The 23,914-nt window shown below is 42.7% G+C and overlaps 1 protein-coding gene across 3 annotated transcripts in view; it reads right to left on the reverse strand.

Annotated features, from left to right (window-relative positions):
• Window positions 1-23,413, reverse strand: part of Ndel1 (nudE neurodevelopment protein 1 like 1) — a 52,531-nt gene extending 29,118 nt beyond the window's left edge. For 2 of the 3 annotated variants that reach the window (XM_020175525.2, XM_020175527.2), the window contains exon 1: window positions 5,213-5,345. The gene's annotated coding sequence lies outside the window, so the exon portion shown is untranslated. Of the gene's footprint in view, window positions 1-5,212; window positions 5,346-23,326 lie in introns of those variants that run through there. The other variant, XM_020175526.2, reaches the window with a different exon arrangement.
• Between the last annotated feature and the right edge of the window lie 501 nt (window positions 23,414-23,914).

The raw sequence follows: 23,914 nt of genomic DNA on the forward strand, positions 1-23,914 counted from the left end.
TAATTAATGATTTCAAATTTAAAATTGTATTTACTGATTTTATATTATTTTAAGCAACTGGGATAAGTTCTATAACTTTATAGTCATCAATGAATTCCTATGTATGTTTGATCTTGAATTTGTTTTTTCATATGTTGCTCTGCTGTGAGGTTCCAGGATTTGGTAAACAAGCTTATATTCTCCTTTTTTTATCCCCTTTCTGATTTCTGTAAATTCTGATGATAATATGTCTCAGCCTTGGTCTATCCAAAGTGAATGCTTCTTGCTTTCTTAGCCTATAATCATCTGGCAGCCATCTCAGTCCCCTAAATATTCTCGCCTCCTTACTTTAGACAGCCCTTAGATTACGTACCTACTTTCTGAAGCTGGACACTTCATTCAATGGTAGAATAATTTGTCTCTTGAGTTTTCTGTACTCTTTCAGACTAGGCAGCATTTGATAATATTGCTGACTATGGGAGATATAACTCACATGGTAGAGCACCTGCTTTCTAAGCGTGAAGCCCGGAGTTCAAACCCCAGCTCCACCAAAAACACAAAAATATTGCTGACCGTGTGGTCCATGGGCCAGTGCCCTTAAGAAGTTCCTAGTGACTGTCAGATGCCTTCCTTAACATCTAACATTTATTTGAATGTACTGCATTTGAATGTGGAACCAATCCTACAAATAAAGTCAAGATTGTTTTATTTATAGATGTTATTCACATTTCACATGCTCACTCTGAAACTTTTCTGAGTAGGGTGGTTTTTTTGTTGTTTCAGACCCATGTATAGAGAATCACAGGACTTACTGGCAGTCATTGCTTTGAAGAACACCTAAATAATCAGTGATCCCTGGGGGAACAGCACTGTTTACACCTCTGGGTATGCTGTAAAGTATCCACTTGGTATCTGGTTTGGTTTTTAAACAGGGGCATTTTTTTTTTTTTTACTGATACAAAAAAACCCATAAAAGCTATACATGTTAATGGGTACCATGTGGTGTTTGATATACACATTGAATTCTGTTTAAATCAGGTTAGATGTATTTATCTCACTTATCAATTCTTTGTGGTGAAACTTCCAAAATCCTTCTAGCTGTCTGAAATGTATGGCACATAATTGTGACCTAAAGACACATATTCTTAATGCAATGACCCAACTTTTCCATCACTGTCCCCTGATGACACAGGTTTTAAGTAGTTTTTTGCATGAAACTCGTGAGGATCTAGTTTTAGCTCTTGAATTCTCTTCATCCAACTACTTTGGTGTCAAATAATTCTAGCAAAATTATTTTAGAATTTTTTATTTCACACATGATTCTTAAATTTTCTTGCTGCATTATGTGAGCAGAATATTGGCCACAACTTTTTTTTTTTTTTTTTTTGTAGACTGCAGAGATTTTATTTAATGCCAGACTGGTGTTTTCAATATAATCACCAAAGGGATTTGGGAAGGAAGAAACAAAGAGTTCGCTTATTTTCTTCCTCCTTCCTTCCCCACAGAGTATCAGGGTAACAAAATTGCTCTGACCCATGCTTATTTGACCATAAGTAATACACACACACACACACACACACACACTCTCTCTCTCTCTCTCTCTCTCTCTCTCTCTCCAGTTCTTGCAAATTGAAATAACCTGGAACAACCACTCTATGGTAGACAGTCACCCCCATGTGTAATTTGACAAGGGACCATATCAGCATGTTTCAGTCCATTTGTGTAGCCACCTACTTTTCCCTCATCTTTGAATGTACAAGCTCTCAGTGATCCCACTGGATTGCAACTGGGCAAACCATGATCTTACTGTGGGAGTTGCTTAATTTCTCTTTGCCCCCACAGGGTCTGGAGGACCTGCCAGGATGGGGCCCAGAGTCACATGTCCTAAAAGTGTGAGGATCTGGTGAAAGGTAGAGGTCTGTTCTCAGTAGCCCAGGAGAAGAAGAACACAGACTTTCTCTGTTCCCTGGGAGGACGTTTTCTTGTGTGGGGACAGTCTGACTGGTAAGTCACTGTAATGCTAGGCCACTGGGGAAATCCTCCAGGGGGCGCTGTGGTTTCTATTCTCAGAGAGAGCACCTGCTCCCTAGGAGCATCAAAGAAACCCCTCAAAGGTTATAACAGCAAATAGAAAAAAATGGAACCCCAGAACTTTTCTTGTCAACAGAAAAGTTGACCCGAAACTGTATTGGCCCTTCAAACTGGCCCTTCAAACTGTATTATAACCTATTCCAGAAATCTTTTACTAAAATGTCCATCTTTTCTGGAACAAACCAATTAAAAGCATTTAACCAAGAAAAAGTCAGAGAAGCAACAGCATAGCACAGTAGTTAAGAGCCCAAATCCTGAAGCCAAACCAACTGGGTTTAAAATCAGGCATCTCTACTGACTAGTTGGTGCCCTCAGGCAAGTTACTCAACTACTCCGTGCCCCATTTCCTCACCTATAAAATGGGAATAAATACTAAACAGAGACTGTGTTATGAAGATCGAGTTACTACTCATAAAGGAACTGGAAACAAAGCCTAGCATGTAGTAAACATAGCATAAATGTTCACTACATTAAAAAAAATGGTAATTCAGTAGTGGACCTTTGAAGTTTTACCACAAAGTAAATACGCTTCAGAATTAAAACATACAAATGATTCCTGAACAATTAATCACTTAAGGGAGCTATGTTCACATTCCAGTGATACCATCATTACTGAAAACATTTCTAAAATTTCTCTTTTGGAATAGCCTTTATGAGCCAGATTAAAAACTAAGCAAAAACTTCTTTCTCTGTGGTCACACTTCTTATTTATTGCTTTCTCACTGGCATTAACCAGCTTTATTACTCTATTTTTTCACACTTACCCTTTTTAAACCAGGTTCTTCACAAATAACAAAAATGTGCTACCACAGCAGATAATCACAAGACTGTTCCAGGGTCTGTAAAGACAGTGTGTTCAGTTTGCCTCAAATTACGTTGCGAGAGTATGTTCAGTCTGTATTTGAAACTATGTAACTGGAGATATTAAATCTACAGAAAGGTAGCCAGTAATGAAAAATATACTGCTAAAAAAAATGCCTAAATGGGTAGATCTACTGTCTTTGAAAATGGAATGAGGTAGATAATTAAGTATTTGCTTCTTCCAATCTTCCTTAATACCATGTCTCATATGGATGGAATAAGAGTCTCAAAATTACAGCTTTTACATCAGGCACTATCATATTCTGTATGACCTTCAGGCATCTAACAACTGACAATTAACTCACTTGGGTTTAAACCAACCAGTCCAAAATGCCTTACTTACAAGGCAACTACTCTGTACACTGGTAAGAAAATTTGTTTTATATGTTATGTCTTCTTGTTAACAACCGTAGAGTGGACTGGCAAAGATTTTAACTCCCTATAGGTAATACATGCCTTTTAACTGAAATTCTTTTTCTTCTCTCAAAACTGGCATTTACAGAATTAGCATTTCAAAGTCAACCATAAAAATGGTCTCTCCCATTTGGTCCTAACAAACTTATCTCTCTACTTACAGAGTTCTTATAAACTTACATCAGAAGTAAATTTAAGCTTTAGTAATCTAATTTATCTGAGCATAGTTTAAAATGAAAATAAAATAAGTTTTGTAGATGTCATGAAGGCAAGATCTAAGTTTTTACTGAGGTTTCTAATTTGTTTGAAACACTCCCTATCCAATTTAAACTAAAAAGTCAAAATAACCCAGGCACCAGTGGCTCATGCCTGTAATCCTAGCTACCCAGGAGGCAGAGATCAGGAGGATCGTGGTTGGAAGCCAGCAGTTCTTGAAACTCTATCTGGAAAAAACCCATCACAAAAGAGAGCTGGTGGAGTGGCTCAAGTGACAGAGTGCCTGCCTAGCATGTGTGAGGCCCTGAGTTCTGGACCCCAGAACCGGCAAGAAAAAATACAAGTCAAAGGAAAACTACAGCTTCAGAAGATTTACTAACATCTATGTGGATCAGGTCAACCTCTAGTCAGGGTTAGCTAAAGGTTTTCTTTATTCTTTATGCATTTTATAAATAACAATTTTAATAATAATTCAGAAGAGACTCCTCACTCAGTGACCTTTTGCTTCTCTCTGTGACTTAATGGCACATTTCACCCCTATCAACTTTATTGTTTAGCAGAAACATTACCCTATCTCTTAAGTGCATTGAAAATAATTTATCAAGACAAAATAACCAGCCACTCATCAACAAGCTTCAGAGTAAGACTTTCCTCATAATGGAACAATTCTTAGGTGAGTATGCTTAAAAATAATTGAATAAGTCGTCCACTAGCTTCAGGTATATCTTTGGCAAGTCAAATAGTCTACTTTGCTTTCTAGCTGTGAAGAGTATAAAAATCGCACCAAAAAGACAGAGAGAGAGAGGTTAGCCAAGCTAAACCTTCACCAGTTGGGTGAACTCAAGCATAAATCACTTAATTACCGCCCCCCCCCCAAAACTAGGCTCAATTTCCCCTTTGCGAGCAAAGACAACAGGCTCCGACACAACCGTAGATAGCAAATATTCTGAAATGTGCAAAGGCGCTACGGGAATGAAATGGGAATTAGTGAAAGAACCCTCACTTCCTTGGCAAAACTTACAGGGTTACCTCCTCGCTTACCAGCAAAAACAAGAAGCGAACCCGAGCAACCCGAGCCCATGGGTGACACTTTCCGGAGCTCCAAGGGGCGGGGAGGGGAGAGGGAGGGAGCGACTAGCAGTTCGGGGCCGTAAGTCACGGGAATGCCAACCCAAGCCCAACGTGGGCTGCTCCGGCTCTCGCCCCCTCCCCCGGGGGACACAGATCAAAATCCAAGCCGGTTTCTAACAACCCGCGCGGCTAAAGGGACTGGGGGTAGGGTGCTGGAGGAGGTTGGGCACGCCGCTGCCAACGTCCCTCTGGGCCACTCCTTGCGCCACCAGCGCCCTGGTCCACCGTGCCACGTCCCGGCCTCCGTCCCCACCCCAGAACGGGAGCACATCCTCTGGAAGTCACCGACCTCCCTTGCAGGTGGCCCTGGTGGGCCACACCTCGGACCAGGACCGGGTAAGCACAGTTAGAGCGGTTGGAACTGTCGCCCCCAGGGTTGCCACCCCAGAACCCAGTCCTGGCCCGGCCCGGGACTGTGTTGGAGGCTCCGCCGGGCCGGGACAGGCTCCCCAGGAACAGGCCTCGGCGCCGCCGGCCCGGCTCGGGCCTCCCCGGGAGTGGCGCCGCACGGCTGTCTCACCTCCAATGTGTCAAAAACGCATGTTCGCCGCGGCTCGACCGACGTCTCTGCTCCACTGGCCTGGCCAGGCCCGCCCAGCCGCTCAGCTCCGCTCCCCTCCACCGCCCAAAGCTCCGTTGCACGGTCCTCCGCGCCCGGCTCCTCCCCGACACGTCAGGAGCTGCCTGGCTGTCCGAGGCCATTCTGTGACGCAGGGAGGGCGGAGCCGTGAGCATGCGCAGGAGTGCGCGGGCGCGCGCAGCGGGGCTGTGGGGAGCCGACGTCACAGGAGGCGGGCCGGAGACCGACGCGCTGACGTCAGGCAGGCGGTGTCCTTCTACGCATGCGCCTCCTGCCGTGCAAGTAAGTGTTCTAGATCGGTAGGGTCTCGTGTAACTACCTTTAGGCAAAGTGATGCCCTAGGAAACTGGGAGGGGAAAGCTGGGCGGATGGGGTACTACCTCAAGAAGGCCAGACACTTAAGGATGGGCAAGTGTTCAGGGAAGGGAAACTTAAAGGAAGAAAGCAGTTTTAAAATTTTTAGTAACTTTTGCTGTATCATGTATAACGCAATTCTAGTATCAGTGCTCTTAGGCTGGTTTTGTGGGATTTACGGACACAACAACGTGCACGACACGCCTCAAGGTGAGAGCAAGGCGAGCCTAGGAAGCCCAGTTACACTTTTGAGGAAAATGGGTTATAAGAGATACCCAAATCAATGAAGCTCGGAGAAGGATAGCATGTAGTCCCTTAGACTCTGAAGACGTCTAGATTGAAAAAATAACTCACTTTTGTTGTACATACCAGCAATTGTGCCAATCATTTGGTCTGCATTATTTCATCCTCACAATGATCCCATATGTTACCGCCATTGTACAAATGAGAAAAGAGACCAAGTTGCCCAAGATCACTCAACTGGAAAGAGGTGGGCTTAAGATTCAAGTTCACCTAGTCTGAATTGTCTAACTCCAGTAACCCAACTACTGTATTACCCACTACTACACTGACACTCTAAAAAGGGGAATATTAACACTTTATCAGGCTGAAACACTGTGCTAAGTGTTTTTCATACTTTACCTCCCTCAATCCTCACAGCAAGCCTGTAAGGCTGGAATTCTTACCTCTGTTTTATATATTGTAAATGAGACCTGGAAGAGCTGGGATTTAAAGCCAAACAGTTCTTACTCCAAGGCCAGTAGCCTGGGACATTTTAGAAACTCTACAACTCTGCTTCCCTGGTTGGAGATGTCCTCTAACTGATGAGATCTCAGGCAGGGAGGTGATTAATGATGGCTTTCCTGTAGACCATGGCTTTCCTGCTTCTGGACTGAAGTGCTAGGAAATGCACTGAGTCACCTAATGGCAGGCTAGGCCCCTCAGAAAATGTTGGTGTCATCTTCCAGGCTGATGCTTGGAAATCAGCTAGGACTGGTTTTGTCCAGACTGGTGTGTTGGCACTATCTTAATGAATAGGCTTTGCTTGGCTGGGCCCTCAGAGGTGTCAAAGGCCCTGCCCTGATCACTTTCCTCCTGGTTGGTTGAGCTTTCTCCCTGGAGATGAACCCTGCTGAACATGTAACAGTGAGCAAACTTTGCTCCACTCCCTGCTTTTAATATGCTAAATCCTTGGAAAACAAATTTCAGAGGAAGATGAAAGACAGCCTCAAAAGGAAGAAGCCAGTCATGGTGACCCATTATAGTAAACAACAAGGTGAAAAGTATGAGGCAGGAGGGTTGTGAGTTCAAGATCTGGGCTACACTTGCTAGGGCTGGGGCTCAAGAGGTAGAATGCTTGTCTATCAAGCATAATGACTTGAGTTCAAACCCTAATACCAAAAAAAAGAAAGGAAAATAAAAGGAAGCAGAAGTTATGAAATCAGGTGAGTGAAGGCTGTATCTTTTATCTTCATAATCCATTAGGAAGCATTTTGCTGAGATGTAGGTTCCAGTACAAGGTCTTTCTTGGATTGAACAAAAGGAGTCAATGTCACAGTCCCTAAAACATGCATGAGAATCCTTACATCTTCCCTATCACAAACTGAGATGCAGGAAACAGAGACCAGGTTCTATCACTAGAAGGGGTAGGGGTTGACCGGCTATCACAGAGCAAGTCTCAGTACAAGTCTAGACTCTACCTAGTTCTTACTATCTAGACTAGTTGCACTTTGGTCACATCACACCCTCACAGTGACACAATGCACACAAGCCTGCTATGAAAATTCTGAGGACATGAGGCATATTGAATCAGGTAAGCAAGACAGCTCAGCATGGATTACACCTGTAATCCCAGCACTCAGGAGGTCTGAGATGGTGATTTAGAGTTCAAGGCCAGCCTGGGCTACATAGGAAGAAAAGCACATTGAACATTTTATTTAGCATAATCTCTATATATTCCCTTTGGCCAGTATTTTTTGCCAAGTGTTGGGCATAATGAGGCTAACTATATTGAGGAACACTCAATGCCTGGCTGGTTCTAATGGTCTGCTGGATATGTCCACCTGATGTCCTACCAACACCTCTAGCTCTATATGCCTAAATCCTAAACAGATCCTTCTTTTGCCTCAAGTGAAATTTCCAGAACAACTTTCATGTTTTAGCCAATGGTGCCATTATTCTCCTAGGCACTGAAGTACAGAACCCTCATCACATCCCCCTTAATTATTCCTCTCCCCTGCTTGCATTTCCCTCATGGTCACCAAGCCCCAATCACTTTCCCTTCATAAACTCTCTCAAGTGAACCCATTAAGTTCTCAGTTCCTTCTTCCTGCATTTTCCCCAGTCCAAAGGCTCCGATTTAGCTGTCCCTCACTCTCCGAACTTCTCTCCCTTAAATTTCTTCTTCTTCCAGCCCTGCTGGAACATAGCCACCATAATATTTCTAACTGGACACCAGTGGCTGACACCTGTAATCCTAGCTATTTAGGAGACTGAGATCAAGAGGATCATGGTTTGAGGCCAGCCCTGGCAAATAGTTCACAAAATCCCACCTCCAAAATAACCAAAGCAAAATGGGTTGGAGGTGTGGTTCAAGCTGTAGAGTACCTGCTTTGCACAAAGCTCTTAATTCAAATCCCAGTCCCAAACTAGTATCATCACTGATTTTTTTCATTTAAAAAATGACTAAAGCAAGAGATGTTGCATTGGGGACCGTAGCTATTGTAGAGTGGGATAAGATTTGGGCTAAATAAAAGGCATATGCCCTTTTGCCTTTGATCTGAACCCGAGTTCCTTTTAACTTGGTGTTACCTACCTTCAGATATAATATATATAATATATATATATTACACCTGTAATATATATTTCTAAAATTCCACCGTATATAGAGCATCCTTGCTCCAAAACTTGTTTTAGTATCTTGTTACTCTTGTGATAAAGTACAAACTACATAGTTCTGGCACTCAAGGCCCCCAGAGCAACTCCAATCCACTTCTGCAATCTGTATCTACTACATCCCCCACATGGATGGTTCCTTTCCTCTCTGGAACTGTTTTTATTGACTCCCACTGCCCTGTGCTCCCTAGGCTAGGCCAGCAACCTTCCCCTCTGTCTTTTGTAGTCTCATTCATATACTATGTCCTCTAGGAAGCCTCGCCTGACACCCAAATCCCCTTCATCTGAGCCCAAGAAGAGCCCCGCATAGTTCTCAGACTTAGTAAACTCGGCCTTTTGATCCTGGAATTATCCAGTCTCCCCCCAGGAAACCAACAGTTGCTGAGTGCAGGGACATGTCAATTGTCCTACTATCCCCTCAGCACCAGGTAGTTTACAAACATTTGTTTAATATGCTTCAGTGAAAGTGAAAGAGTAAATATATGATTTAGTAGCCTACCTCCAAAGACAAGACTGACGGAACTTTCTGGGAAATGCCTCAAATATTGAAAAAAGACAGAGGGGCTTTTCACTGGTATGAAAGTCTGAAGGTAGGTAACACCAAGTTAAAAGGAACTGGGGTTCAGATCAAAGGCAAAAAGGCATATGCCTTTTATTTAGCCCAAATCTTATCCCACTCTACAACAGCTACGGTCTCCAATGCAACATCTCTTGCTTTAGTCATTTTTTAAATGAAAAAAATCAGTGATGATACTAGTTTTTTAGTGTTAAAAAATATATACTGAGGCCTTGAGGTAAGCAGTTGTTTTATAGAGAGAAGAAAATACATCATCAACTATTAGTTTAGTGCTTGCTGGGTACAAGGCACTGATCTAGGACTTAGAGATTCAATCATATCTTTAAAAAGCACCTCCCTACCCCACCATGGAGCTGATAGCCTAAAGGGGAAGACAGATAATAAAAAAAATAGACAAATACGTTCATCATGAGAGCTATAAAGAAAAGTAACCACAAAGGATACAGTAAGGCAGAGACTGCTTCCTGAACATACGGCTTAATATTCATTCCTATAAATATTTCCTATGACTATATTCCTATGAATATGTGAATATTTTTCTTCCAGGCCCTTTTAATAAAGGACTGCTATATAAAATACAAAACAGCTGGGCACCGGTAGTTCACATCTGTAATCCTAGCTATTCAGGAGGCAGAGATCAGGAGGATCTCCATTCAAAGCCAGGCTGGGCAAATAGCTGAAGAGACCCTATCTTGAAAAAACCCAACACAAAAAAATGGCTAGTGGAGTGGCTCAAGACTTAGAGCACCTGTCTACCAAGTATGAGGCCCTGAGTTCAAACCCCAGTACCACCAAAAATAAATAAAATACAAAACAAATACAAAGTTAAATAAGAATGTAAAAAGATGCAGATGCATTAAATAGAGAGGTTTATCTTTTTTTTATCATAGTGCCTATTCTTTATAGGTAAATCTTAATTGGATGAATGATGAATGACTAGCCATATGGTCTACAGAATGCCAGAGCCTTTTGTGCTCTCAGACAATAAATTTCCTCTTCCAAGATTTTGAATGGCAACCAGCTGATGTTTGATTCAAAAATCCCCACTTCTAAGCCAGATCCTCAGGAAGATCACTTGAGCTCATGAGTCTAAGACCAGCCTTGGCATCATAATGAGATACCCCCATCGAAGCAGGAGAAGGGAGCTGGGGAGAAGGAGGAAAGGTACAAGAATTTTCAAAATTGCCCATTTCTGTTGGTCCCTGACCCTTGGATGTCTCCCGAAGCCTTGCCTGGAATATTCCTATATACCTTGAAAGGAAAGAAAGTTCCACTGGTTGCCCACTCTCACTACCTCCTGAGTAAATGGCATCCAGCAATGACCCAAAGCAACTCAGGCACCCAGACTCAGCTCTTCCACCAGAATTTATCCCTTTGGTTTCAAACTCCCATTGCCTATAAGTCAACAGAAAGGAGTTGGGTAGAGATGAATTTGCTACGTGTGTTTTTTGTTTATTTTGTTGTTGTTGTTTTATTGTTTTATTATTCATATGTGCATACAAGGCTTGGGTCATTTCTCCCCCCCTGCCCCCACCCCTTCCCTTACCACCCACTCTGCCCCCTTCCTCTCCCCCCCCACCCCCTTGATACCCAGCAGAAACTGTTTTGCCCTTATCTCTAATTTTGTTGTTGTTTTTAAGAGATGGTCTCACTCTGTTGCCCAGCCTGGCCTCAAATTCCTAGGCTTAAGCCGTCCTCCTGCCTCAGCCTCCCAAGTAGCTAGGACTACAGGCACCAGCATATGCTGTTTTAGGATCCAAATCCCCTATCTCTTCCTTCCCTTTCCAATCTGTCTAAAAATGCCACCTGCTTCTGGCCCTCGAACCCCTTGCTAGGAGGTGCCTCACAGACCTCCAGGTGTCAGTCGCTGAAAGGTGGCTCTTAGAGGTGAGAAAAATGAAGACAATTTAAGTTGTGGCTTCAACAAACCTTCCAATCACAGCCCTGCACCGGCTGCTGGCACCCTTATGATAAGTTGAGGTCTCAAGAGACTCTGCCCACCTTTGACCCTATATTGGTGGAAACTGACCTCCTGCCATGTACCCAGGCATCTTCTTCCCCAGCAGCCGACCTGACCTGCGTACCTCCTCCCAATCTCAATCAATGTGGTTTTCCTAGCTGCAAGAGCCTGCAGTCTCCCAAACTTCAGTCTTCACTACCAGCTGCCTCCTCGGGAAAGGATGGCTGACATTGTTGATTGCTAATTGGGTTAACACCTGGCAACCCCAAGCGCTGTTGACATCATACCTACATAAACAGTGTTACTGTCCCTAGAGAAAAATGATACCTGTTCGTACATCTTTACACGAGACAAGGTGGCACCTAATTTACCTACTCCCAGATGGAACTGATGACTTGACAGGCCTGAAAAGAAATGGAGTGTTTGTTAACAGCCTGAGATGACTGTATCAGGTGATTTCAGCCGAATTTTTATTACCTGGTAAGCCCATGAGTCAAAGTTACTAGTTCCAAAGATCATGTACCGAACCGTTCCACAAATATGTACTGAGTGCCTAGCTCTGTTCTTAGTCCTAGGAATAGAGCAATTAAGAAAAGGATCTAAGTCTTTTCTTCCTGGGGGTTTTCTTTTAAAAAATAATAAAAGAAGATGGAGGAGCGGGGTGGGAAAGGAGGAGGAAGAGGAAGAAGAGGAGGAGGAGGAGAAATAGAAGGCAAACAGAAAATAGACAAACATGAGTATGTCAGGCAGTAATAAGTACTAATGAGTAAAAGTTAGCTACAGATATTCAATATTTTGCCTATTTCTTAAACCTATGGATTTAGAGCCTTTTTAGAAATCCAGCCTTTAAGCAGATTGACTCCAGTAGGTATAGGAATGACCTGGGTTCTCATGTCACCAAACTCTCACAAGGAAGACTCCCAATTCTACAGTGAGAGTCATAAGAATTCATTTATTTAACCAGGTGCCAGTGGTTCACACCTGTAATCCTAGCTACTTGGGAGGCTGAGATCTGGAGGATCCTGTTTCAAGGTCAGCCTAGGCAAATAGTTTGAGACCCTATCTCCAAAATAACCAGAGCAAAATGGACTTAGAAGCGTGGCTCCTGATTTGCAAGTGCAAAGCCTGAATTCAAACCCCAGTCCCACCAAAAAAAAAGAATTCATTCCTTCTGCTATGACTCCCTAATTAGCCCAAACTGATTGTATGTACAGCTCCCTCCTTGGAACATATATGCTGATTCTACAGACATAAAATTTCTACCCTACAATCTTTTCAACTTCAGGTATTATAAACATAAACACCTATTAACTGACAACATGATATTTGGGGCACTAAATGGTAAAATTATCTGGAACATCAACTGTAGCTGTTGTAGGATGTAAGAATTTCTCCTCTAAGGGTCACTTATCTGGTGACCCTTGTCTAAATAAAAGGGAGCTGGGCACTGGTGTCTCATGCCTGTAATCCTAGCTACTTGGAAGGCTGAGATCAGGAGGATCGTGATTTGAGGCCAGCCTAAGGGAAATAGTTTTCAAGACCTTATCTCCAAAATAACCAGAGCACAAATGGACTAGAGGTATGGCTCAAGTGGTAGAGCACCTGCTTTGCAATCACAAAGCCCTGGGTTCAAACCCCAATCCCACCAAAATAATAAATAAACAAATAAATAAATAGGGGGAAAATACCCCAACCATTTATAATTACAACTTCATCGGGTATGGATCTCAGAGTGAATTCCACATTAGTTGTTGTCAATTCCTATATGATATGACATGAGTCTTGACATCCCCTTTGAAAAATCACAATATGACGGGGGTTTGTGACTTTTGTATAGAAAACATTTTCTGCTCAAAATTAGGAGACTGGGCCTTATTCAGGAGTGTTCATACCATAGGAACCAATTTTAAATGCAAATTCAGAAGTATAGAAATGAAACACCCCACGTTTCATGTTAATCACAGAAGAATGTCAGTTCTATAAAAAGAAAATAAGCATCTTTCTGGAGGGGAGCAGGCCAGGCAGAGAGAAGACGTTTGCTTAAGTACTGGGGGCAGGATAAGGGGAGAGCAGGGGAGCCCTTTCTCCAGGCATGTTGCTGCTTCAACAATTTTCTAAAGATCTTGTGTTAACAGGATGGTTATTAAAACCCTGATTAAATATATATATATATATTAGGAGAAGCAGTGTGAGTGCCAGAGTCCCAGACACTTAAGAGAACATGATCAAAGGACAGCAAAGATCCACACTCTGCCTCACGTGGAAGGTCAGGCCCCCACCCCTTCCCAGGGCTCCCCACCTGCTGTGGGAACCCAGGAGTGCCTCTGTAGGTTGCTGCTCCCTACCCCATCTTAGGAACTCAGCTGTTTATTCATCTTGACCAAATCAGTCCCATCATTGATTTTTACCTAAGTTACTCCCCAGTTCTGGGCTTCAGTTTCTTCATCTGTAAAATGAACAGGTTAAACCAGATGACAATTGTTGACAGTGCCCATGAGTCAGGACTCATCCAGCCAAGAATCCTCCCCGTGGAGCTGAGAACCCTGCCTGCCCTTGGCCAGTCTGCTGAACGTGATGGCAGGGCCACCCTGCTCCAGAGGGGGGTGAGGTCAGGTGACCAAAGTTCCTTTTTCTGCTCTAGGGAACTGCTGAACTTGCAGAATGTACAACTTCAAGTATGTCTAATGGTCGGTGTATTCATTTCCTGTGGCTGCTGTCATAAGTAACTATAAATTCAGTGCCATAAAACACATTTTATTCTCTTGTAGTTCTGATGAGCCCTACAGAGCTAAAGTCAAGTGCTGTTCCCTGACGGCTCCAGGACAGAATAGATTCCTTGCCTCTCCCAGCTTCTAGAGGCCACTGGCTTGGTTCTTGGCCACATTACTCCAGTGGCAACCACCATCATCCCTGCATTCTATGCCTCTAACCCCCTCCTCCTTCCTGGAAGGACTTTTAGTTACAGATAATCTAAAACAGTGTACCAGTCCTCAAAACCCTTAACTTAATCACATCTGCAAAGTCCCTTTGGCCATATGTAATACATACACACTCTGGGAGTTGGGGCATGGACATTTGGGGAAGCTGTTATACTGCCTCCCATTTCTGACATTCTGATTTTACTGCCTACAGTATATTTGCAATTTCTGCATGTCATTTTTAAGGCTTTTTCTTGAAATTCACTCACCTTTCTAAAGATGAACTTAAGTCTCATGTTCAATCACCTTGTCCTAAACAATCCCGACTAGGAAATCATGGAATTGACTAGCTGCTGGTCCTTTTCTCCTAATCTCTAAAATAAATACATAGCTATCAAGGCTTCAATAGTTTATCTGTGTACCATCTAAACCTCCATCCTTTCAGGAACAAAACTAGACTCCAGCCTCCTGATTTTACAGAACAGAGCCGTGTGTCCAAGAATGCATACCAGCAAAATTTGAGCTACGCCCACCCCTTCTTCCTCCTGCCTCCACGATCCTTAATCACAACTTGAAAGTACGTCAGCCTTTTAGCGTAATAGCATCTCTAGCGTTGATGATTCATGTAATCTAAGGTTTACTTCCCCTTACACTCATGGATACCCAAAGCCTCTTTTTTCTATTTGGAGGATGAGGTTTTCCATTGCTTCCCTTCTCCACCAATATCCGTGTATCTGACCTGTGTTCAACAGTAGCCTGATGCTGGCAGAGTGGCTCAAGTGGTAGAGCGCCTACTTAGCAAGTGTGAGGCCCTGAGTTCAAACTCCGTGCCACCAAAAAAAAAAAAGAAAAAAAGTATCCTGATAACTTGATTCATATCTGGACAGTGGCCAGTCTCTGAGGAAGAATAAGCTCAAAAGGGAGGTCAGTGGCCAGCGGTGACTTTGTATTGTGCCCTTTGGCATCTGTCCCAGCTGCAGATTGAACTTTGAAACCACTTTTGAGAAGACAGAGATCTTCCTATATCCAGTGTGGGCTGACATAATTAGGCTCGTCTTACATAACACTCAGCATGCAATAAAAATAGCCGTCATTTATTGGATACTTGGTATGAATCAGGCCCTGTGGTAAGCGCTTTACAAACATCCATTCACAACAACCCTATGAAGTAGCTGTTAGTGTTCCAACTTTACAGATGAGAAAACCCAGTCTCAGTGAGGTTAAGCAACTTGTGCAGGATTACAACAGCTAGTGTGACAAAAGTTGGTATTCAGAGAACTTCAGAGATACAAGAGGACTTGGAAATCATCTGAGAAATGAGAAAATTGAAGATGGGCACAGTGGCTCCCATCTGTAATTCCAGCTACTCAGGAGGCAGAAATCGGGAGGATCTCAAGTTTGAGGCCAGCCTAGGCAAAAAGTTTTCAAGACCCCCATCTCAACCATAACCTGGGCATGGTAGTGAATAAGTCTGCTGTTCCAGCTACACGGGAAATGTAAATGGGAAGATTGAAGTCTAGCCCTGCCAAGCACAAACATGAGACCCTATTTGAAAAATAACTAAAGCAAAAAGGGCTCAAGTGATAAGAGCACCTGCCTAGCAAACGTGAGTCCCTGAGTTCAAACCCTGGTACTGAAAGAGAAAGAGAGAAAACTGAGACATTGAGCAACCTGCCCAAGGACATAAGATGAATGACAGACTCAGAGGCAGAATTCAGATCATCACCTCTCAGACCAGTCTCTTTTTTCAGACTTTCCTTTTTCTTTTCTTTTTTGGGGGGGATCAGGATTGGGGTTTGAAATCAGGGCTTTCCCACTTGCAAAGCAGGCACACCTTGAGCCACACCTCCAGTCCACTTTGCTCTGATTATTTTTGGAGATGGGGGAGTCTCTCAAACTATTTGCCTGGGCTGACCTTGATCCTCAGTCCTCCTGATTTTAACCTTCCAAGTAGCAAAGATTATAATCATGAGCCACCTGCACTCAGCAGACTTCATCTCCTTTATACTGTTCTTTCTCAGGTAATTTTTTCAGATGCCTGCTGGATCTGCTTCTTTTTTCTCATCATTCCATGTATCATGCCTTCCTTATGCTTTTGTCCCTCACCATTTTCACTAACTGTGAAACTGTGGAGGTGCCAAAAGAGAGTCCCAGAATGATTCTTCTTCCTCTCTCCCTTTAGCACAGGAAAATCAGGCAAAGTGCTTGAAAATATCCTTGAGTCTGCATTCATTAACTTGGAATTAGTAATAATTTAACCACAAAAGGATTGTTAACCTTTATCCTTCCTCTCCACACAAAAAATATAAAATAAAATTGCTAAGTAGATACATTGTAGAAATAAGATTAGATGAAGCCATGGCCAAAGGCATTTGTTAATGAAATTTTTAACCCAGTAAGAAGCTAAATGTGCATCACCAGGAGATGGACTGAATCAAGGATCCCACAAACACGCAGTGGGATACTTCGCTGAAAATGACGCCAGGGAGCCATGCGTGGTGACATGAAAACACATCGTGGTTTAGTAAACTGAAAGCATGAATGCAAAGGAAATGGCTCACTTTTATTTTTATAAATATATGCCCATAGGGGAGAAAAAGACTGGAAGCACGAGTGGTGAGTTATACTTTATTTTTTGTGTTTATTTGCACTTTCCCACTTTTCTTTTATGGTTCTGAGGTTTGAACTCAGGGCTTACACCTTGAGCTACTCCACCCTCTTTTTGTGATGGGTTTTTTTTGAGATAGGGTTTTGTGAACTATTTGCCCAGGCTGGCTTCGAACCCCAATTCTCCTGATCTCTGGCTTCTGAGTAGCTAGGATTATGGCATGAGCCACCAACGCCCAGCCCTTTCCCACTTTTCTAATCGAGGGGGTGGAAATCATCAAAAATTTTACCTGTAATCATTAAAAATTGCTGCTGGTAGGAACATGGCTTAAGTGGTAGAGCACCTGCTTAGCAGGGCAAGTCCCTAAGTTCAAGTCCCAGTACCACCAAAAATAAAAAACAGTAACAGCAAAAACTGCCATTTCTGGCCCCACCACTGACGAATGGATTAAGAAAATGTGGTATCTATACACAATGGAATTTTATGCAGCCATGAAGAAGAACGAAATGTTATCATTTGCTGGTAAATGGATGGAATTGGAGAACATCATTCTGAGTGAGGTTAGCCTGGCCCAAAAGACCAAAAATCGTATGTTCTCCCTCATATGTGGACATTAGATCAAGGGCAAATACAACAAGGGGATTGGACTTTGAGCACATGATAAAAGCGAGAGCAAACAAGGGAGGGGTGAGGATAGGTAAGACACCTAAAAAAATTAGCTAGTATTTGTTGCCCTCAACACAGAGAAACTAAAGCAGATACCTTAAAAGCAACTAAGGCCAATAGGAAAAGGGGACCAGGAACTAGAGAAAAGGTTAGATCAAAAAGAATTAACCTAGAAGGTAACACACACGCACAGGAAATTAATGTGAGTCAACTCCCTGTATAGCTATCTTTATCTCAACTAGCAAAAACCCTTGGTCCTTCCTATTATTGCTTATACTCTCTCTTCAACAAAATTAGAGATAAGGGGAAAATAGTTTCTGCTGGGTATTGAGGGGGTGGGGGGAGAGGAAGGGGGTGGAGTGGGTGGTAAGGGAGGGGATGGGGGCAGGGGGGAGAAATGACCCAAGCCTTGTATGCACATATGAATAATAAAACAATAAAAAAAATTCCCATTTCTGAAGCCTGTGCCCTAAGTCTAAATAAACAAGAAAATAAGTTAACCATAAGTCTCTTTACAGAGCTGGCTAGGCATTAACAACTTAACAATTATCTTACTGCAATAGAAAATGAATACCAGCTACATGGGAGACTGAGCTCAGACGGATCACTGTTCCAGGCTAGCCCCAGGCAAAAAAATTCATGAGACCCCCATCTCAACAGAAAAATGTTGGGTGTGGTGCACTCCTGTTACCCTAGTGTCTATGGGAAGTATGAAATAGGAGAATCATGGTCCAGGCTGGCCTGGGTAAAAAGTGAGACCCTATCTCCAAATAACCAGAGCAAAAAGGACTGAAGGTGTGATTCAATTAATAGAGCACCTGTCTAACAATTGTAAAGCCCTGAATTCAAAACTCAGTACCACCAAAAAACAAAAAAGAAAGAAATGACCAATGTATACAAATAAATAGATGGCACATAGAAGAAATACAAGTATCCAATAAACACCAAAAAAGGTCCCCAATTATGTTACTAATAACTTCTTAAAATGTAGTAAAAAATGTAATTGATATTTACATTATGTTTATGGTTTAAGCTACAAAAAATAAGTAAGTAGGGGCAGAGAGTATAGCTCAGTGGTATAGTATATGCTTGCACAAAGCCCTGGATTTAATCCCCATAAACAAACACATTTTTTAAAACTTTTTAAATAAAAACATAAATTAAAATGACAGTGAGAACCTGGTGTGGTGGCTTGTGACTGTAATCCCAGCACTCAGGAGACTGAGGGAGGAGGATGGAAAGTTCAAGGCCAGCCTGGGTTACAGAATAAATCCTGATTTTTAAATAAAACAGTAAAATAGGATAAAATAACAATGAGACATCACTTTTTGCTTCTCAGATTAGGAAACTTTAAAACAAATGATGATAATTCCCAGTGCTGGTAAAATTTTATGTAAGGAAACCAATTCACACCTAGAACTCCAATAGATGTAAAAATGCTCTAATCTACTGGGCTACCATGATGCTCAAATCTTTACTTCCTCCTAAAACCCCACCAAAAGGACAAGAATTCCCAAAGGTATAAACCCACAGCAAAGGAGCCTATGGGGCTCAAGAGGAGCTCTGAAGCCCACAAGTGGATTGGTGAGTGGAACCATGCAGTGGGTCAGAGAAGCCTGAAAACTGCCAGCAAGGGCCCTGCTCTGAACAAAACAGGGAAGGTCAGCTGAAAGTACAGGGTGCGACAGAGTGGTCACACAGATTCACAGCCGAGGCAACAGAGAGGCCAAGGCATTGACCCCCTCCCACCCCAGCAGGAGAACCAGGCTCATTTCCTGGGGAAACTAAACCAGAGAAGCTCCAGACTTGGTGGGACTGGGTACGACAGGGTTAAGTCACTACACTATAAAGGGATGGGGTATGTGGAGAGAGAATTCCTCCAAGCGCACAATGAATGATGGGACCCCAGCTCCCCTTGGTGACCTTCCAAAATGCTGGCAGTCTGGTTTGTTCCCTCCAGGCAGGAACTCAGAGAATTCTCAGGGGGTCTTCCAGACACGTAACCTGGTCCCCCACTTGATCGCCCTCCACAGAGGTCCCACAGCTAACAGGCCCAGATACACACGCATGTGGATACACGCACACACAAACACACGCACACGGTCTCCAATCAGCTTCCAGTTTCTCGGTCATAAAAATGAACATTTGCAAGATCCCCAGCACTGCAAAAATAAATAAAAATGAACATCTGACAAGGAATCACCACACATTGAGGAAGGCTCAACGTGAAAGGACAAAATAACACAAAAGAAGTTTGGGGGCTGGCAGAGTGGCTCAAGTGGTAGGCACCTGCCTAGAAAGCATGAGGCCCTGCCTGAGTTCAAACCCCACTATTGAAAAAGAAAAATTGGGAGCAGTAGGTAAAACGCAAGGAGCAGAAAGCTGGAAAAAGAAAAAAAAATCCTTAGTATTTTCAGAGAAATAAAGGTACTACAGCATGAAACAAGAACATGGGACTGCAAAAAATGAAAACAACAGCCCCCCCCCCTTTTTAAAATGCAGTTAAAATTAAAGTGTTTTATTTGAAGAGTATGTGCACAAAATTGAGGAAAAATCTCAAAGAAAAGAACAAAAGGCAGTTCTCCCTAAAAGGAAATTAAAGCAAGAATCTGAGAGAAACCCAAGCCTCCACATCCACATGAAAGGACTTCCAGAAAGTGAGAACAAAGTCAAGAGGAAGACATTTAATATTATTGGTATTATTATTTTGGTGGGGCTGGGGTTTGAACTCAGGAATTCATGCTTACAAAGCAGGCACTCTACCACTTGAGCCACACCTCCAGACCATTTTGTTCTAGTTAATTTGGAGATGGGGTCTTCCAAACTACTTGCCAGGTCTGACATTGTACTGCGATCCTCCCAATCTCAGCCTCCCAAGTAGCTGGGTAATCCCAGGGGTGAGCCACCAGTGCCCGGCAGGAAGACATTATTTTAAGACAACAATAATTCAAGAAAATTTCCAGGACTGAATTAACAAAAGAACACACATTGAAAGGGTCTCCTGAGAAAGCAGTAAAATTAATGAAAAAACACCCACAAATGAAATGTCAGCATCCTAGGGAGAAAGAACACCCCTAAAAACTTCCACAGACATAAAAACAGGACACATACAAAGGACAGAGAACCAGAATAACAGATTTCTCAATAAACCAGAAGCTTGGAGACTATGAAGCATTATCTTTAAAATTCCTAGAGGAAAACCCAACATTCTAAATCTAGCCAGACCTTTAAACAAGAATAAGACTGGAATAACCAGGTATGGTAGTACCAGCCTATAATCCCAGCACTCCAGGCTGAGGTAGTTCCAGGCCACCTGGGACTACCATTGAGACCCTATCTCAAAAACAAAAGGTGGAGGGGAGGATAAAATAAAGCCCTTTTCAAAAAACAGTCAAAAATGAGAAAAACTGCTGTGTGCAGGTAACTCACACCTGTAATCCTAGCTACTCAGGAGGCTGAGATCAGGAGGATCACGGTTTGAAGCCAGCCTGGGAAAATAGTTATTGAGATCCTATCTTGAAAAACCCATCACAGAAAAAGGGCTGGCGGAGTAGCTCAAAGCGAAGGCCCTGAGTTCAAACTCCAGTACCACAAAAAAAAGGAAAAAAAAAAAAAAAACTAAGGAAAACTTGTATGTATTGGAAGGTGTATGTCATCAAAATAGGGAAGAACATGCAGTGAGAAATGTGGGATCCACACAAATACCAGGATAAATACTGTGTGAGTCTCCTCTGAAGTGTTTAGACTAGTCAAATTCATAGGAACAGAGAGAAGAATGAAGGAGAGAAATAGGGAATTATATTATCAGGTACAGAGTTTCAGATAGGGAGGTGAAAAAGTTCTGAAGATGGAAGGTGGTGATGACTGCACAACTATGCGAATGTACTTAGTGCCCCGAACTGGACACTTACCCATGGTTAAAATGGTAATTTTAACAAGAATGTAAAAGAACAAAAAATATTAAAAATGAGATCCAAAAGAGAGAAGATGCATAGAGAAGACTGGACAGGGGATTTCTCAGATGATGTTTAGGGTATCCCAGGACAGCTCTGTGACTCACCATCCAGACCAGGGCAACAGGATGAGACTTCAGGGAGTGTCTGTCGGGGAGGGAGGGCGGGTGAAGGAAGAGAAGGGAAGGGAGGAGAGAAAGAAAAGAGAGAAATTGATGTATCTAATCATCTTGACAGGAATTTAGTAGCTCTGTTGGAAGGAAGTCAGTGATATGTGTATAAAAATTAAGCAAATGAAAAACGAAGGCAACTACCAACTCCAGGAAATAAAAAGAGACAAAAGACAGGGAGTGTTATCATCATTATCACAGCCATCATCACCACCTGCATAGCTCAGAGAACAAGTTATAGAATCACACCATAACGTGTGCATAACAAAAACATGAATATTGACTTAACCTGAATCTACAGTACAACATATTAGGAGGGGAACAATGATGTGGGTAGGGTGGTAGCCAGGTGCTGCATCTTTGCCTTTCATAATAAGAAATCAATAGAAAATGACTAACATAAAGAAATAACCACGTAGGCACTTTATTTGAAAATAGAAACAACTAAAATAATTCAAAATTTTGTCTCTGGTAGATAAACTTTGAAAGTGGAAAGGTGAGACAGGTAGGTAATTGCTATTTTTCATTGTAAGCTTTGTGCTGCTTTAATAAAAATAGAAGTTAATATCCCAAAGAAACCCCTTTGTACTAATAATAAAAAGGTTACAGAAAAAAATTAAAATAAAAGCAAGGGATGGCAGAGTGGCTCAAGCACTTAAGAGCACCTAGGTGTCTAGCAAGCGTGAGACCCTGAGTTCGAACCCCAGTACTGCAAAAAAATAGAAGCCAAATTTAAAATAAATTAAATGGTATGACATTTTTGGATGGAATCTGGACAAATGAATCAAAGCTATAATATGCACACAATCTTTCACCTAGCAGTCCATCTCCTAAGGACTTATTCTAAGGAACTAATAGGACTAGTATGCAAAGATGCACATTCAGTGATGTATTCTGCAGCATTGTTTATTATTTTAGAAATAAGCTGAAGACCCCCTAACCACCCATTGAATAGGAGCTTACTTTAAGAAATCATGGTACATCCACATATGGAATACTATGCAGCTCTTAAAAGGGACAGAATAGATATATGTGAATTAACATATGAGGACTCACGTGACATTAGGTGAAAAAAAGTTTACATTAAAATTTTTGTTTAAACAGTAGAAGTATTCATCCTCAATGGCAGACTTATGCGGAGACGTTCAACTTCTCTGTACTGTATTGTTTTTATTTTATCAACTATTACATTTTCAGGAAAAAGTATGTCTAGTTCCATTTAGAAAATGAAATAAAGGCTGGGATATAAGTCAGGGGTAGAGCACTTGCCTAGCATGTGTGAAGCCCTGGGTTCCATCCCCAGCACCAAATAAAGAAAAGACAAAATAAATAAATAAAAGTAACTCTAAATTCTGAATACAATCTGATAGTTTGCAAAACACTTTCACACACATTGTCCTACTTAAGAACCACAAGAACCAAATAAAATGGAGAAGTTTTGCCATTTGTAGACAAGAAAACAGGTTGAGTGAAGCAACTGACCAGTAAGCAATTAAGCAATTTCACTAAGGAGACAGGACTTTTGTCAGGAGCCCCTCACTTGGTCAGCTCAGCATGATTTCAGTGCCTCCCAGTGACTATGTCTCCGTCAGCTCCAGATAAATCTGTCTGAACCCCAAGGACTTCCTCTGTACCTCAGAGAAATGCTACTTGGGCAGCCCAGGAAACAGAAAATCAAAGCAAGGTGATCAAAATCTGGGAAATGAGAGCAGTGTGGTTTCATGAAGCCACCAATGCAAACCCCTAGTGTCACCTGCCACTGAGACACACTGGGCTTCACAAGCTGACCAGCTTTTGACAATCCCCCTACCACACAGGCAGAGAAGTTCCTCAGACACCAGAAGCCCCCACTCTGGTGCCTCCTAGGCCAGCCCTTGGCTGCCCAGACCTTCTCCAGTTAGCCCCTCTCCTTGCCCTCCCCCTCTCCTCCAGGTCCCCTCTATCCCACGGCACCTGCTCCTGGGACTTCGGCTGATCTGATCCACAGCAGCCCACACCAAGCCAGTTGGAACAAGCAGATGTCAACAGGAAGAGTGAGAATCACCGTCTGACAGAGGAGAAGAGGACAGGAAGTGGCTTAGAGCCAGGAAGACTGGGGCTTGCCGTCTAGAGGTGAGGCAACCCTGCCAGCCTTGTTGCTTAGCTGGAGTTGAGCAAGACTTCAAGGCTGGGGAACAGGAAGAGAAATGCCAGGCCCAGGTCCTCACCCAGGCCCTCAAGGTTCCCACTGCATGGGTATGAGCCATGGGCTGTCCAGAAGAGCAAACGTCTGGCCTCTCTCCCAGTCTCCTGCCTCCATCCTTGTATTTGGGAGTTACAGTCAAGGGGAAGAGCTGTCAAACTAATTTAAGAGATGAGTGGCTATTAATGTGTCTATCTCAAAACACACCCACAGAACCAGGCACTGCGCATAAATGTGACAGGTGAGAGAAGAAACTGGGGCTGGGGGTGTAGCTCAGGGATGGAGTGCTTGCCTAGCATGTGTGAGTCCTTGGATTCCATCACCAGTGCTGAAAAAAGAGAGGGGAGCAGGGGTGGCTC

The sequence above is a fragment of the Castor canadensis genome, chromosome 11 (genome assembly GCF_047511655.1).
Source record: "Castor canadensis chromosome 11, mCasCan1.hap1v2, whole genome shotgun sequence".
Lineage (NCBI taxonomy): Eukaryota > Metazoa > Chordata > Mammalia > Rodentia > Castoridae > Castor > Castor canadensis.